The sequence below is a fragment of the Hippopotamus amphibius genome, chromosome 9 (genome assembly GCF_030028045.1).
Source record: "Hippopotamus amphibius kiboko isolate mHipAmp2 chromosome 9, mHipAmp2.hap2, whole genome shotgun sequence".
NCBI classification, from domain to species: Eukaryota; Metazoa; Chordata; class Mammalia; order Artiodactyla; family Hippopotamidae; genus Hippopotamus; species Hippopotamus amphibius.
In genome coordinates, this window is record NC_080194.1 from 20,467,853 (window position 1) to 20,481,204 (window position 13,352).

The window sequence follows — 13,352 nt, forward strand, 5'->3', positions numbered from 1 at the left end:
GATGGGTCACTAGCCTCCATGAGCCTTAGTTTTCTCACTTATAACATCAGAATACTGTGAGTACCACCTCATAATGTTCTTGATTTTAACTGAGAAAAACTGTGCAAAGCCCTTAGCAGAAAGTCAGTCACAGAGAGAGTGCTCTATAAACTTTGTGTTGTGATAACATAAGAAACAGTGCATATTTAAATGTACATTCCTTTTTTGTTAGCATATCTCTAACATTCTAAGTAATGTACATTTTGAGAGAGTGGTTTGGTGTAGTAGACTTGGCATAAGAAACCTGGGTTCATGTTTAAGTTCCTTTTTAAGTAAAATGGTTATAATAAGACCTGCTCTATTTATTGTGATGATCTAATAAAACACTTTACTATAATAATCATAAAGAACTATGCAAATTAAATTTCTCACTGTCATTATTATTATTGAACAATTGGAACCATAAATTGGAATCCATGCAATAGCCTACAAAAGGGAAAAGTTTGCTCTTAGAGTAAAATTGATGTGAATAACTTCCTAGGTTAGGTAGCTGCAGGCACTCAGGAAATACTCTTGCTTTCATAAAGAGGAGATCAAAGAGGACCATATATGCCATAAGAAAGCCTAATACCAGCTCACTAGGGGAATCAAAAACACTGTCTATGATTTCCCGAAATCCTGAATATCAATATTTTTCATATAGTGATGGAAAGCAAGGCTACTATTTCTAATTGTCTTTGAAACATTTAAATCTAAATCACAGTGCACAGAGGGTGGATCAAGATGACAAATAATTCTCTGGTCTTTCATCAGTTCTGACACAAAGAATGTAATCACTTTCAGCAAATATAAAGATATTGTGTTTCTTATTGCTTTTGGAAATTCTTTAGTGGGAATTCTTTTGATGAATGCTTAACTTATTTTCTTATTGTAAACTCCATGTAGAATTGTGTGATGGACACTTCTGAAAAGATGCACATTCAGTGATATCTTATTAGACCAAATAAATCTGAAAATAATAGCATTTACTAATAGCATTTAGCTTATCCTTATAACAAACTTTTGAAGAAAATGGTATTATTATTCTCATGTTACTGGTGACAAATTGGTCTAAAAAGTTGTGTTTGTTTCACAGCTGATTAGTGGCAGAGTACAAATTCAAATCCAGGCAATTTGCTTTTGATGTCTATGCTCTTAAACACTAGATATACTATATGCCAGGTATCATGCTATAAATTTAGCATTTTAGTTTATTAGGCTTATTGTTTCATATTATTAGCTCTATTTCACAAAAGAATAATCACCGTCTTTGGTTCAACTTTTCAACATCTCACAAATAATTGGCAAAAGCTGGGATTTACAATTAGTCTGTTGAATTCCAAATTCTGTGCTCTCACACACATGATTCTTGGCACTGGGTATCTGACATTTAGTCACAGATTCCAACACAGGTTACCAGGACAGTGATGTTAAAGAAAGAAGCCAGCAAATTCAGTGTGCCCACCTAATGGAGCTTGTTAATGCCTGAAAAGGACCATTGGAAAGAAGCATAAACCTGCCACTGAAAAAGCATTTTAGCTTCTCTCTATATGCACTATGATGCTATTTAGACAGAACAGATTAGAATGCAACCATAGTTAGTTTCAGCACACTGGAAATTAGTAAATTCTAGGTGATTTTAATCCTATTGTACATTATATTTACAAATTTAAATTGACTTGAGTATACATAAATTTACTAACCTTCTTCAGAATTTATTTTAAATTTTACCCTGTATCTTTTTCAGTGTACTGATTACTTTTATTTTGGTGTGTTTTGTTTGAGGCAACACTTCACTTCATTGGCTTTCTTGTTTCTTAATTTAATCTCTCTTCAGGAAGTCCTCCTCTGCCCACCAAGACTGGAAAACAAAGCAGGACACTAACAGAAGTGTTATAGAGGGAATTTAGAAATTGGAGTTAGTGTGCATGTGACAGGAAGCAGATAGGTTTTCCAAGGCATTTGTCTAGAAGGACAAAAGGCTTCTCCAGTCAGTAAGGACCTAATTTTCACTGGTAAACTTCAGGCCACGGGTATAATATCCTTTCTGAACTCCCCTCCATCTACATCAAAATTTATCCACACGTTCACTGATCTTTACCAACTTATCTTGCCTCTTAGAAGTTGGTATTTCCCTACTCCTCTCCATGTCCAACTCTTCACCTAGTGATCATATCCATATTCCTTGATGTTTTGTCTGGAATTTTAAATCCTTATTACATACCTCTAACTTTCGTCTTCATTACCTTTTTTCATTCTTCCCTTTCTCTCTCACTAAGAATGCACACAATCGTCTGTCATCCTACTAAGGAGCCCTCCCCATACATTTGTTCACTCTCCTCTTCTTCTCAGCTATTTTCCTTAAAATCATCATCTAGTCTTCCCACCTTCACTTCCTCACAAATTCCTTCAAATTTTATGTCCTTTGCATTTCTCAAATCCACACCCCTTTCCTTTCCCACTGCTACTATCTCATTGCTCTTACCCAGAATATTATGCTCCCAATAACTTTGTTTGCTTCTATTATCTTGTCCTCCTAATCTTCCTCTCTATGTTACCCCTGGAATTTTCTTCTTAAAACTGTAATCTCATCAGGTTTGCCTTCTCAAAAAAATTCTAGTAGATTCCCAGTTACTGCAAGATATATAATTAAATGAATGAATGATTTCCAGAGAAGAAAAAAATATTGTCAACAAAATGATCATAGCAAGTTGATTAAATTCCATACAGATGTCCTTTTCTTTTGCAAGAGTTATAAGGAAATATCTCTTGTAGATAATTATTACTAGGATTAATATTTTACTGAATCTAAAGTGATGAAAGAAAGGTTAGAAGAGAATTTCTAGTGTTAAAGAAAAAAATGTCCCTTGGATTGATAATCAATGGAGGGGATATTGGGGTCAGTCTTACATATGAACAGCCAACTGGTGATGAAAAGCTAAACACCTTTAAAATAACTTAATCTTTGTTGCACTGAAGGTACCACGAAAGTCATTACTATTTGATGAGCATCCAAGAAATTCTAATGAAAATATAGGAAAAGAAAATGGAACAAGTCTTCCATTGGTCCTCCCACCATCTCTGCCCGCATAACCCAGCCACTTAGGCAGCCGGAGGAGCGGCAGTGGGCAAGCCACCCAGTTCACAAAGGCTCCAGGAGTGTCCAAGTAGGAGCCCTCGTCACCAAGGATGCCCAAGAGGAAGGTCTAGTCTGTCGAAGGGAGCAATGATCAAGTATTGCAAGAGAAGAGTGGTGATGGTGTCCTTTAATCTTCTACTGCAAAAGGGTAAATGAAACCAAAAAAGGCAGCAGGAAACGATGAATCTTCACCCAAAAAAAAGTGCAAAGAAAAGGATAAAGAGGCTCAAGTGCCTACCCAAAATAATAAGGAAGATTTAGAGAGAAACTAAAAAGGAGAGTCCAGTCTCCGATGAAGCAGGGAGGAAGACTCCAAGTCTGATTAATATCATGCACACTGTATCTTATCAGTGGTTCCTATCTCCCTTCTTGTACAATCCAGGAAAATATTTTCACCAATTATTTTGTAAATGCAAGTTTTTTAGTAGCTCTAGAAACATTTTTAAATAGGAGGTAATCTCATCTCATCACATTTTTTAAGTGTAAATGCGTTGTTTTTAAGAGGTGAACCTCATTTGCTGGTTGCTGTTGTTTTGTTTTGTTTGTTTTGGTACAATCAGAAAAGAGGAGCATATTGAATATGGGAGTTTTTGATTATCTTGAGGGTTAGTTTAACATCCATAGGTGGGGCAGTAGTTTTTATATCCTATAGTACTCAGCATACTAAATGACAATTTGGAGTCACAGTTGTACGTTGGATATGTCTTGAACATTTTAAATTACTTCTATTCTCATGTTGTTTTTTAGTATAGTTGTTTCCTAAAGGAAACCACTCAATCTTGGCTCTTCTTATCAGAATTACATGTATTCTATAACATTTTTGGTGGTGGCAGTCCAATTTCCTGAGTAACTTTGTTAATGTGCTGTGAAAGATTGAAAATTTGAGTCTAGAGTGTACATGATATTAAATTGTCAATTAGTGAGACATGATGCAACAGTTTATCAACATTTGAAGATACTGATACTTGATATGCTCTTAGGAAAAACTTGCATCCAAATTTCAGGCTGAAAAGTCACTGGAATAACTGTTTAAAAAAGAACTACAACTACATGCCTTTTAAAATTTTGGTACATCTCTTAAGAAATGTGTACAACCAATAAAATCTCAATTATAAAAGAAAAAAAAAGGAAAATGGAAACTGGTGGTCATTCTTTACATAAAAGATATTCTGTAGTGTTTTCTCTGAATATCAACATGCCTTCCTAGACTTACATAAATTAAAATTTTTACCAAAAATGTTTCATTCCTATTTTATTTTAATTTCAGAAGGATTAAATGAATGATGTCCTCATGCTGCTTACAAATGTCTTTAAAAGAAATTCATAGAGGTATCCAACTAATCAATTTCTATAAGTAATATTCTTATTATCATGTACCAAGGAGGCAGAATAAATGAGAATTTGGTTTCAGACCATTCCAGGGCACAAATATGCATACTGGTAAAAAAAAAAGAAAACATAAAAAGGTCCTTGTTGCTTCAATTTTTATATTTACCAGATTAAATATATCTTACGATGTATAATAGTTTAAAATATTTATATGCATATATAATATGCATGTTCATATAGTAACATGTAAAATATGATATAATTTTAACTTAGACTTAGCTTCCTTGACACATATATGCCATATCTGCTGGGAAGTAATTAAACAAGCAATTATGACCTCCTAGGACCAAAAATGAAACCCAAACAAAATTCCTTAGATGTAATGTTATATTTTATACAAATGTTTTAGACTCATGTTTTCATTTTTGTTCTCACAATAACCTTGTACATACAAAGATATAAAATATATTTTTGTAGCATGAAAAGAACACAAACAACTGGTTGGTGTTACAGATAACTAAATGGTTAGCGAAGGACAGAAAACTGATAAACAGATCTGTCTAAAACTGAAAACCTTTGCGCTATTTGGGAAATTTCTTCTGGAAGCAGGAAAGGGGGATAAAGGGCACGCTTACTTCTCAGATTCCTTTCCTATTCCTAGAGTAAGGATTTTAATAGTTCCTTGGCTGTATATATGAATAATCTGGGAGCTTTGAATAATCCCCGAAACTAGCCTGCACATCTGCTGGATTATATTAGAATTGTAAGTGTTGACATCAGGTGTGAGTGAAGCTCCCAATGATTAAAAAAAATGCAGCCCAGGTTGAGACCCTTTGGTCTATGATGATTCCAGCTGCACTGTTTTGAGAGTTCTTAGAAATTACTTTGCAACAGATTTTTGGCAGAAAAAAGGGAAATATAAATTCACCTTGTTTAAACCTCTGGACACCGAGCAGAATGCAATTTTCGCTTGGATGCCTTTAAGCTCCTAAATAGGGCCACTGTTGCCTGCTGCCCTAAAATGACTTTGGCATTCCTACCAAACTTGGGGAAAAAAATTAGCAAATCATCCTTGTCCAATTAAGTTGATGCCACAGTTGTAACCTTTACCAATGTCAACTGCAGCTAAATCTGAGGCAGTGAATTGCATGGAAAGAAAAACAAAGATAGAAGATGGTGACTGACTGTCTGGGATAGGAATGAAATAATGAGCTTTCATAACACAATTTAATTATTTTTTTTTTACCTACACTGCTTTTCTGAATTGCTGTTCACTTCTGCTGTCTTTCGATTTTCTCCTTTCTTTACGGCATGTATTTCAGTGATCACGGACACTGATTACTGTGTATTATGAGGATTCATCCATTCTTTTATGCTGAAAAAAAACTGCAGTTGTACTTATTTGAATAAATGTGTTCTTACATCTACACAATAAAACAAGGTAAATAGTTTTTATTTTAATTAATATCCTACCAAAAACCTTCTCTAAATCTTCTCAAAGTGTTATCCTCATTTCCAGATATAGTACTTATCTCATATATTTATTGACTCTTTCTTAGTGTCAGACACTACTACATATGATAGATGCTCTATGTTAATTTTCTTATTTAATGTTCACAACAACTCTCTAAGGTTGGTGTTGTTACTGTCTTCATTTTATGCATATGGAAGCTTAGTCTCAAGTTTAGTTTATCAAGATTTCAAAATTAGAAAGCTGTAGAAAAAATATTTACTTAGTCTGACTAGTGAATCTTTTCTTTCTTTAAAAAACATTTTTTTCCTTGTATTTACATTCATTATACATGATTTCTTGGATGTAAATGAAAAGCACAGCCTAATTATACAGGCAGAAGTCCCCCTGGGCCCTCAAGAGTCTTGGCTGGAACACTTAGGACAGAAGCACAAGCCTTTTCTTTTTTTATACGTCTCTGCCCTGATGTGGTGATTGGTGAGTCTTGGCCCAGGAAGCAGATGACGCTGTGGTGAGGAGGGAAGAACAACTCAGCCATCTCCTTGAGCCACAAGACCTGTGTAAGCCTGGTGCAGGCAGCAGCAGCATCCTGAGGGACCAAGGCAGGGAGGAACAGAGACCCTGCCAGCTGAACTCAGGTTCCTCTGCATCCCTTTCTGCAGAGGTACCAGCCCTGGAGGGAAGAGGAGAGAGGAAGGGAGGAGACTGGCAACTGGCTTTGTCCAGCATTATTCTTATCTTGTTTTATCCTTCCAGTAAATATCATCACACTGGTGTATAGAGTGAATCCTAGCTCTTAAACTCCCTATCATACAACTGTAAACACCAACAATATTACTAAATTAATAATTCATATTTTTCACATAAAAGTAGTAGACCTCTTGGTAATATGTTTCCTGTTCTTCCTCTTACATTTGTATAATTTCTAATTTACATAAAGTCACATTTAGCATTTTAAAATAAAATGAATATAATTAAGTAAAACAGTACAATGGATATATAAAAAGTATTAGTTTTCCAGAATGTGCCATTAATTGAACAAGATTTTTTTAATAATTATTTTGTCTTTTCTGGGCACTAACTATGCATCTAGTTCTACTACACAAACAGCAGAAGTCAAAGAAAAATTAATATATTGATCATGTATTATTTGTATATTATCAATGATGCCCAGTAGGCCCATCTTAAAGGCTTAACACACACACACACACACACACACACACACACAGAGATAGGAGCATGTTAGTCACTAACTCTAGGTGTTAGGAGAACCCTGATTTGTAGTGTTTGCCAATTTCTGGGGTATAAACACTACCAGTTTCAATCTACCAAGGTGATATCATTGAACATGAAGGTGGAAAGAGGTATCAGTAGAACACCATTATACAGTATTTCCACCATATGGATCCTAAGGCATAATATCTTCAAGACATAGAATCTTCAGAGATAATAGCATGATATAGTAGTTTTGAAATTTACATTTGCTTTTAGTATAATTTACTTAATTTTAAGTGTACATAATTAATATTTAATAGCAACTGTTTAAGGGCTGACTAGCACAAATTCTGAAAGTGTAACAGCTAGCTTTTGTAGGCATGTATGAGTGACCTCCAGAAGACCACTGGAGTATTCACCATTCTAAATATATACAATGACATATATATTCTGTTTTTTTGTACTGGTAAAACAGTCATGGAAAAGTCATGGTTCTTAGTGCAAATATGCCATAAAGAGTAGCTCAAAAAAAGGTAAGGGTAAGGGGTACACTTTTACCATAAGCATTTCGTCTCTTAGACTATGCATAAACCCATTTAAATTATTCCTCTTGTCTGGTGTCCTTTGTGATCCTTATATCTTTTTATTCTACACTGTCTCATCAGGAAATTTAATCTATTTCCAATATTCAGCTGCTATCTACGGTGATGATGCCAAATCCTTTACCTCCACTCATGTCTTCACTTGGTTCCAGACTTAAATGTATATATGCCTAGTGGATATGGACACTTGATTGTATGAAAGATGTCTAACACTTAGCATTCTGTGAAACAAACCAGTTCGGGTTCTTCCTAAAAAAGCTCCTCTTATCTTTTTGTATTCACAGTGAATGAATGCAAGCACTGAGTGTTATTCTTGATTTTCTCTCTTCATGCATCCCACTTAATCACTAGGCCACTGCAGTTCTATGTCTCAATTACATTTGGAATCCCATTTCCACTTCTGCACCATGGATCAGGTCACTGTCATCTGCCTGGATTGGTGAAATAGACTGTCACCGATTTGCTTGTTTCTACTCCAGTTAGTCATTTTATGCAAAATAAAAATCAGATCTCCTAACTCATATCTTTGCTCTTTAGCTCTCTGTTGGAACAATATTTTACACATAATAAAATACATAATCTTGGACTTTCTAGGTGGAACAGTGGGTAAGAATCTGCTTGCCAATGCAGGGGACATGGGTTTGATCCCTGCCCCAGGAAGATACCACATGCCACAGAGCAACTAAGCCCGTGTGCCACAGCTATTGAGCCTGAGCTCTAGAGCCCGTGAGCCACAACTATTGAGCCCATGTGCCGCAACTACTAGAGTCCACGCACCTAGAGCCCGTGCTCTACAACAAGAGAGGCCACGGCAATGAGAAGCCTGTGCATCACAACGAAGAGTAGCCTCCGTGCGCCACAACTAGAGAAAGCCCATGTGCAGCAATGAAGACCCACACAGCCAATAAAATTAAATTAATTAATTAATTAATTAAAAAAATACATAATCTTACAACAAAGACATCATCTCATGTGCATTTGGATCCAGGTATTTCCTTAGTCTCTATCTTTAATCAAAGCTATTTGGAATATAGAAATCCAAATACAAATGATGTAACCAACAAGGGGTTAGTCTCCAAAATTTACAAACAGCTCATGCAGCTTCATATCATCAAAATACGCAACCCAATCAAAAAATGGGCAGAAGACCTAAACAGACATTTCTCCAAAGAAGACATACAGATGGCCAAGAGGCACATGAAAAGATGTTCAACATTGCTAATTATTAGAGAAATGCAAATCAAAACTATTGATACAATGAGATATCACCTCACATCAGTCAGAATGGCTATCATCAAAAAATACACAAACAATAAATGCTAGAGAGGGTGTGGAGAGAAGGGAACCCTCCTACACTATTGGTGAGAATGTAAATTGGTGCAATGAACTCCAATGTTCATTACAGCGCTGTTTACAATAGCAAAGACATGGAAACAACCTAAATGTTCACTGACAGAAGAATGGATAAAGAAGATGTGGTACACATATACAATGGAATACTACTTAGCCATTAAAAAGAATGAAATAATGGCATTTGTAGCAACATGGATGGACCTAGAGATTGTCATACTGAGTGAGGTAAGTTGGACAAAGAAAGAAATATCACATGATACCACTCATATGTGGACTCTAAAAAAAATGATACAAATGAACTTATTTACAAAATGGAAACAGACTCACAGACTTAGAGAACAAACTTATGATTACCAGGGGGAAAGACTAGGGGGGAGAGATAGGAAGTTTGAGGTTGACATGTACACACTGCTATATTTAAAATGGATAGCCAACAAGGACCTACTGTATAGCACAGGGAACTCTGCTCAATATTAACATTGTTAATCAACTGTACTCCAATATAAAAGAAAAAGTTAAAAATGATGCAAAAAAAAAGTCCTGATCTACTACACACCCTGTGCATATTTTTCTGGTTTTCTGTTTACAGAAAATTAGGCTACAACTTCCAAGAGGTCGGTCAGGATTGTGTCCTTTCAAATTTGCATCTCCAGTGATGAGCACAGTCCTTACACACAGATGGGAAACAACTTAGCTGAATACTAGGCATTTAATGAGCACTCAATGATATTTATTTTCTAGCTTATAAGGAAAATGTCCAATGAGAAGAGCGGCATGGATGTGGATTGAATGTGTCCTCCAAAATCTTATGTTGAAGGCTTGACTTCCAATGTGATGGTACTGGGAGATGGGGCTTTCTGGAGGTAACTAGGATTAGATTAAGTCATGAAGGTGGGGCCCTCATGGTGGGATTATAAAAAGAGAAAGAGAGATAGAGACCCATATCTCTCTCCCTGCAAACACAACTAGAGAAGACCATATGAGCACATAGCTAGAAGGCAGCTGTTTACAATCCAGGAAGAGGGCCCTCATCAAGGAATTAACCAGGCAGCACCATGATCTTGGGCTTCACAGCTTCCAGAACTGTGAGAAATGAATGTATGCTGTTGAAGTCTCCTAGTCCGTCACATTTTGTTATAGCAACCCGAGCTAAAACAGAAATGAGCAAGTGACATTTCACATGAGTTCTCTAGCAACATTGCTCTGGATACTCAATAAGGTAGAACAAATCCATGAGCTAAGCATAGCCATCTCCCTTAAGGGGAGAGGAATATGTAGTCATCACTGTATTCATGGCATGACCAAGAGCCATGAGGAATAAACGCTGTACTCTTAGAACACTGAGAATAGAAAAGATAATTCTAACTGGGAGGACAAGAAAAAATTCACTCAAATGAGAGGGAAGCAGGCATGACAGCAATGGAGAATGCAGTGAAGGAAAGGAGGCTGAAAAACCTGATTGCGTTTCCTCAGCAGAAACTTAAGCTGTAGAACTAAAAGATTATGCAGCAGACATGCTCCAGAATTTTTTAAAAAGTACCAACATGTAAATGATTGTTTAAGTTTTAATCAAGAAATTCTCATAATATTGAGCTGCCCATCTAATGAAATCTGTGGCTTTTAAAATCCACAGTGAATATATATACATATACTGTATATGTATGTGTGTATGCATACATATATTCATATATAGACATTTATACACATGCACGATTCAATAAAAAATTTGTCTGCATTATCTAATCTTCTAGAAGAAAAAGTAAAAATGAAATGACCTTTTGGGGGCTCTATTTCTTTTTTCCATATGTAGGTTGAAAATTGCTTACTTGGATGTGTTTCACAGATTTCAGGAAAAACCATTCAAATACCTTTTTCCTTTCAAAGAAGAGGTGAAGATTTTAAAGAAATGTAGATGAGAATAGCCATATAGCACATATATCATGGAAAATAAGAAAAATTATGATTTGTAATGCTCATATCACAGCAATGCTCTGAGACAGGCATTGAAGAAACTGAGGCACGGAGAGGTTAAGTGATGTGATGGTCTCACAGCTCCCAGTCAGACACATAATATCACTGCAGCTATAATCAGCTAGCTCTGAAGACTTAGCAGTTAAATGTCCTCATTTGAAAGTTATGTTTTTGCTATCCAGAGGAAAATTGTTCCACGACTGAAAAAAAGTTTGCTTCTCTTACATACACTTATCACATTTTATTCCTTGGGATTTTTCAAATATTGTCTGTGAGGTGCCTGCATAGAGATTCAAGCCCCAAGTATACATAAAATACAATTTCTACCACTATTGAAAAGATAAAGAGTATGACCAAAATGTAAATGCCAGAGAAGCTTTTAATGCTAATCTGTGAAAATGGAAGGCTCTATAGTACATCAACTTAGATTCATTGAACTTTATCTTAAATATTTTGGATTTCTGTTATTGTTTTTTGAAAAATGAGCAGTCTCTAAAACACCTGCATCTAAATGCTTCCTATATTTTTCTGATCTAAGCCAAGAGAAATAATAAATATTTATTATTTATTTCAATGACAGGACATATATTTATTAATTGTAAATCAGTTAAAGTAACAATCAGTAATTTCCTCTATACATTCAGGGTCATAAAGAGCCCAGTTTTAATAAGGGGCTTAAATAAATGTATTTTGAGTTGGAGACAAGTGTAATGTGCCCATAAAATTACAAAGCTGCTTTGTGCAAAGTCACTGCACTTAATAAGGCTGAATCTTTGCTCCTGCCTTAGACAAACATGAAGTGGAGGCAGTATGTGGCTTCCTGCTTGGTGGGGGAGATTGTGTGGGTAGCTGTGTCATTAACCAACAATCTGTTTCAATAAATTTAATAAATTTACCCAGGATTTTTCCTAAACATAAAAAAATACATTATTATGCAAGTTTCTTCCCTGAGTTTGGCTGAAATCAAAAAATACTATAGACTAAGAGTTTTCCAAGGAGGGTCAGAAAGATATAAAGGAGAAAAATATGGGCCTAAAAATTTTGAGATCATTCAGAAAATAATAAAAACAAAGAGAATAATGTGAAACCGAATACATATTTTAAAATAATTTTGACAGAAAACAGATTAATCTGGTCAATCGAGAAATTGATCATCTAGAGACAAAAACACAACATTGGGAGATTTATTTCGTTTTACTTAATTTTGACTCTTCATTCTGAAAATAGTATTTCCCTAATCTACAATTTGTCCACATCCCCTTTCATCCAGATATAAGGAATCACAGAAACAAGCAGTAAGAAAGCCCCAGATGTAACGCATCGTTAGGTATTTGTAACAGTGGTTCTCAGGTTTTTCTGCCCACCCTCCCCCAGTCCACCAGAGATTTGCTTTAGAAGTTGGACTGGTATCTATAACATTTGATCTTGAGGCAAGTGATAAGAGAACCAGCAGCTTCAAGTGTACTGTCTGAAACTAAATTCCTTTCTTCAATAACTATTTCAGGTTATCGAGATTTATTCAAAAAGAGAGCCTGCAAATTAAAGGTTCTGAGGATTGAAACAAAAGCAGAACTGAAATGCCCCCTTGGTCCTATCTAAAAGTAGGGTGGTGGTAGGGATGTGCAGGAAGATTTGCTTAGGTCAGTTTGTCTCAAAATCTCCTAGGGAGCTCCTAAAAACTAATGACTGGAGCCAAACCAGAAAGAATTTGTTTTAATGGGTCTGGGGTGAGTCCCAAGTATCAGGATATTTTTAAAGAAGCATCCCAAAGATTGAGATACCAAATTGTACACTCTAAATATATGCAGTTTATTGTCTGTTAACTGTATCTCAATAAAAGTTCTTTAAAAAAAAAGGTATATTACTGTTTCTTGGCAATCAGAGGTAAAAAGCTCTATGAACACTTCAAAAAAAGAAAAAAAAAGAATCAATCTGATTAGTTACTATGTTCCCAGCACCTTGACAATTTTCTAGCATAAAGAAAGCAGCCAATAAGTATTTGTAAAATATTTAGTTGACTCCTATTTTATTTTAAAGGAGAGACTACTACCTACCTACTCAAGGAATTATCAAGCAAATGTATTGGGAGTCAAATCTAGAGCAAGTGTCTAAGCTTTATTACTCAAAATAATCACCTAAATAATTAATTTAAAATAAAGACTCAGAAAACACACACACACACACACACACACACAAAGAAGCATCCCAAATGATTCTAATGTACAGGCAGTATTGAGAACTACAGACTTTCTGA

The 13,352-nt window shown here is 35.4% G+C and overlaps 1 protein-coding gene across 3 annotated transcripts in view; it reads right to left on the bottom strand.

The window, feature by feature from the left end:
• Nucleotides 1–13,352, bottom strand: part of LUZP2 (leucine zipper protein 2) — a 494,920-nt gene that overhangs the window by 33,645 nt on the left and 447,923 nt on the right. The window lies entirely within an intron of this gene.